The 4,982-nt window shown below is 46.9% G+C and overlaps 1 protein-coding gene across 7 annotated transcripts in view; it reads right to left on the minus strand.

Annotated features, from left to right (window-relative positions):
- Nucleotides 1-4,982, minus strand: part of MICAL3 (microtubule associated monooxygenase, calponin and LIM domain containing 3) — a 571,168-nt gene that overhangs the window by 65,528 nt on the left and 500,658 nt on the right. The gene's annotated exons all lie outside the window — the stretch shown is intronic.

A 4,982-nucleotide genomic window follows, 5' to 3' on the forward strand; every position in this document is an offset into this window, starting at 1 on the left:
AAAGGGCAAATGCATTTTTTACATTTCTTGATAATTTCCAAAGCAATGTATCATTGCTTTCTTTAGACTGACGCCAATATAACAGTTGTATGGGTCTCAGCCAGGCTCCTGTGTCTTTTCTGCCTGATAGTTTCAGATTGCTGTATGAAAAAAGTATGCGTGTTTGCACACAGACACAATCGTATGAGGTGACGGCACCGTGAGCTGGTGGGGTTGTTCACCTATGTCATTGATGAAGTTGGAGGCCTCGCTTCATATGTGTAGATAAGAAACCCCAACCCATTGGTCCAGTGAGCTGAAGTGAAGCAGCCCTACTGAGACAGAACTGAATATCCTAAGATGTATGCACCGTCCCGTGTGGCTGTCCCTGCGGCAGGGGCAGGGTGGGGGAGAGGAACACGGAATGGGGAATTTGGAGCACAACAAAGTTGATAAGTAAATCCAGTCGGGGGCTTCTGGTAGCAGTGATATTTTATCAGTTCCCACAATGAAAACTGTAGTGCATATTAGGAAAATATTTCAGGCTGTCAGAAGCCCCAGTTCCCATCTTGCTAACACAGATATGAAGGGCACTAGTGGCCAAGGAGGTTGTATTGATGCAAAGAATGTAGAAAACAGAACTGAGCCAGAAAAAATTATTATATCTTTTGTCCATTTATTTACTTCTCCAAAGAGCTCTAAGAAATCTAAATTTCGATAGCTGCACAGGGGTTTGGTGTTTTTTTTTTTCTTCTGAATGTTGCAAAGTTTTAAAAGTCTTGTTCTGGGTTAGCAAGCCCAGGGATCCCAAATATTTCCAATGGGTTCTCAGTCAGTAGAGCTTTGCTCTTTGTTGCTGCTTTGTTTCTGGACAGCTGAAACCACTATGGCCTTGCTGCTACAGCACCCTGAGGTGGGGCAGGCAAGGGCAGAAGTGCAGCTGAGAGGTATATCCTGTACTGAAAACAGGCTGGGCTCCAGTTGCTTTCAGATAAGTCAGTAGCATCACACTGGAATGGAAAAAAATAACCCTTTTCTGATACAAACTTTAGTGTTCTAGTTAAATCCTTCATTCTTCCCCTGCCCCTTATGGGGGAGATGACATAACCGTTAACACTTAAGCATAAAAAGCAGGCCTTCTTTAGGGGCACAGGGTTTGATTCAGTTGCCTAAACGTGGGCATCTTCTGTTGTTTGAGAAACCGTACAGTACTCTGACCAGCCTGCGACAGCTGGTCCAGAAAGACAGATCTCTTCCCCAGGACTGGTTCACAGCTAACAGCCCTACCTGGACAACAAAGGTCTCAGGTGGCAGGAGACAACTAGGCAACTTAATCAAGTCCCTTTCTAAAGGGCTAATTGAGAGGAGCAGCACCAATGACTGATGTAATAAGGGAATCCTCATTAGCATCACCAAGGGCTTAGGATCGGGAGCGCATCTCCACACTTCTACCATATTGCTTTTCTACCCCACATCACAGAGACAGCCTCCCCCACTGCAGCCTGAAGTTCACAGTGCTCTGCCCAGCCCTTTCATCAGGTCAGGGTTAGCAGCTGCATCCCAGGCCCAGTGGAGCAGGGAGTTTCATTCCACCCAACAACAGGTATTTCTGCCAGCATTCAAACAACCCCTTCCCAAAGCATTTCCCTATTCAAGACAGACACACAAACTCAGACACCCTGCATTAGCCTCATTGTTCAGATTATGAAATACCCATGGTTTCCTTTTGCATTTTGTCCAGCCAGGCAAAATGCAAACTCTTTCCCAAATGAGCTGTAGTGCTTTTAATATTTTAAGCATCCTAAGCCAGTCTGCTTCCATCTCAAGCACCTAGGTAGACTGGCAAACAATACTACCTAAACATCGTCAACCTTATGATCGCTCATAGAAGTGATTGCTTCAGGCTTATTCAGTCTTGACAGCTTGAATGTGGAATGATTTCAGAGGAGGAGTGAGATTGTAAATATCTCTTTGACAAACATTGCTGCATCACACACAAAAAAAAAAAAAAAAAGAGGGAGATACTTTTCAAACTGCCTTAAAAATCAATTCCGAATGATGGAATCTCCCTCCAAATGATTGCCACTTGGTAGAGCAAGGGATAAAGTTGCTTTGGGTGAATTCTGGCAAGAAGTGGTTGGAATCTAGTCCGGTTTCAGGAATGAAAGTAGGAGCTGATCTCTCACTCAGTCTGAATTCACATCAGCGCCAATGACTGAGCACTGCAGGATCAAAACTGTTTAAGATCTGGGGGGTATTGTATCTGGCCTGCATCTGCATGGTTTAGGTCTTGCCCAGCAAGGCACTGCATAGCTGTGTTTCCCAGTGACTCCAGGGAAGATGGGGTTCCTCAGCACCTCTTAAGTTCAGGCCCTGGAGCATCATTTCCTGCTCTGACCATCAGCTATAAATGTTGATAAATATAAGTGTTTTGCCTTCACTTGAATTGCCCAGAGCTGTAAAATGACCTCTCTCAATAATAAATCAATCCAGATATAAACCTCCTCTCCCGCTCTGCCCTACACTCCCTGCCCACCCTCCCAGCCCTTCCTTGCACCTCCACCCAAGCCCTTCCCCATCTCAATTCTTTACCTCCTTCCACAATTTTATATCTAGTTTTCATGAACCCACAGAAATGCTTTTGTAAATAATGCTGTACAGTTTGTAACCGTCATGTAAGCCTGTCATCAGTGCCAGAGTCCGTCTTGCCCTCTCGCACGTTTTAAAATCAACAGAGGAAAGCTAGAGCGAATGGCCCGCCAGTGAGCTATAGGGTCATCTCTGTGTGGGACAAATGTATATTCCTGTAAGATTGCATTTTTATCTAAGGAATGATGTTATTTTAAAATTGCTAATAAATTTCTAAACAATGTCCAGATTTGTTTAATATTGTAAATGTTATCAGCACTCTTATGACATTTCTCCCTTATCTCAGCAGTGGCTGAAAAATAAGACAGCTTCCTGCAGCCCCTTATTTCCCATCGCCAGTCCTGCTTGCCGTTCATGGGCTCTCTTGTGAATTTAAAGGGCTACAGAAGAGTCTTGGACAGTCACAGCCTGCCTTGTTAAACAGCAACGTAAGAAAACCAATCGCTCCCTGTACTGTTATCACTACAGAAATTCTGCCGTGTCATGATGTCCAAAGTGTGACTCAAGCATAACCACATATTTCACATTTCCTCCACAGGATGCTTTTTACCAAGCACATGCATCAAAAAACTGAATGCCTGCAGCCTAAATAGAGTGTCATTAGTATATACATAAACCACAAAGCTAATGGGACAATACTAAGTAATATACTACGTGTTTATTTTCAATGGAGCAGATTTGTTTTACTATGATTATCAAGCAGTTATGCTGCAACACCAGCTGAGCACCGAATTTCCTGTCACAGCTCTATAAATCATAGTGTACTCAGTCCGAGTGCGTCCGTAGAAGATTGAGTGAAATAATGCTTAAAGAAAAGAAGAATGTTTTTCTTCAATTACATGTACACATAAATTTTTTTTACCCTGACTTGCACACAAATGTCAGACTTGCAGTCTTTGCTGCTACTACTAATTAGTGGTGTCATAAAATGATAAAACCCAGAAAGTGATTAAAACCTGTGGATGTCACCAGCACGAGGCGGTGGAATATCAGAACCATCAGACCAGCACTCAAGTAGACATTGGCCATCACGAAACCGTATGAAAACCACTGTGCTTTCAGCTGTCAGCGGAATCCCCGCAAACGGGTCAGCTTTGCACAAAAGCTCACTGAGCTGGAAACCCAGCTGAGCTCCCTGGAGCTGGGCTACAGCTTCGTGTGAAAGCCATGAGGTGAAAACCAGCAAAATCTGGGTGAAAGCTGCCTGCGGGTGTCCTGAAGAATGGTTTGAAACTTGTGAGACAGCTGAAACATGGTGAGCATCAGAAACGAGTAAAAGGTTAGCACAGCCCGCCATGCATCAGGTGCATTTAGAATCGCCCTGTGACAGGGAATACACAGCATCCACCCCTAATGGTTTTTAATCATAGAATCATAGAATCATAGAACAGTTTGGGTTGGAAGGGACCTTAAAGATCATACAGTTCCAACCCCCCTGCCATGGGCAGGGACACCTCCCACCAGATCAGGCTGCCCAAGACCCCCTCCAACTTGGCCTTGAACACCTCCAGGGACTGGGTCTCCTCACTCAGAGTCCTCTCTTCTCCAGGCTGAACAACCCCAACCCTCTCAGCCTGTCCTTGTATGGGAGCTGCTCCAGCCCTCTGACCATCTTTGTGTCCCTCCTCTGGACCCGCTCCAACAGCTCTATATACTTCTTATGTTGAGGATTCCAGAACTGGACACAGCACTCCAGATGAGGCCTCACAAGAGAGGAAAAGAGGGGCAGAATCACTTCCCTCGCCTTGCTGGCCATGCTTCTTTTGATGCAGCCCAGCATACAGTTGGCCTTCTGGGCTACGAGTGTACACTCCCGGCTCACGTCGAGCTTCTTATCAACCACCTACTGCTGTCAGCGTTTTATGGTCACAGCGTTTCCCCAAAGCTAGTGGAGGGCAGCGGGGAGGAGGAGCGCACGGCTATTTGCCATCACTAAGTTTACTGGGGAAGGCAAAGACAAATCCCGGGTAAAACCTGTTTTAGCTCATTGGCCCCACTCTCATCCCACAGAGCTGCCTCTAGCAGGGCCTCAGCCCCAGACAGGATTCACTGGGGCCTCACAGCAACCTCAAGCGAGGAGGGGAAGGCAGGAAGGTGCAGCCCACCCAGCCCCCTCGCCGAAAATCAAGGGATCACGTGGTGTGGGGGCGTGGATACGGTAGCGGTGGGCGGAGCCTGAATAGGCTCCGCCCACCGCTACCGTATCCACGCCTACCTATAAGCTCCGCCCATATCCGCTCTAGCTCCGCCCACCTCGCTCTTGGCCCCGCCCACCAAGAGCTCCACCAATCCTTGTCCTCACCGCCTTGGCCCCGCCCCCCGCCTCGCCCCGCCCCCTCAGGCGCGGGTCGGCG

This window comes from Phaenicophaeus curvirostris, chromosome 1 (genome assembly GCF_032191515.1).
Source record: "Phaenicophaeus curvirostris isolate KB17595 chromosome 1, BPBGC_Pcur_1.0, whole genome shotgun sequence".
Lineage (NCBI taxonomy): Eukaryota > Metazoa > Chordata > Aves > Cuculiformes > Cuculidae > Phaenicophaeus > Phaenicophaeus curvirostris.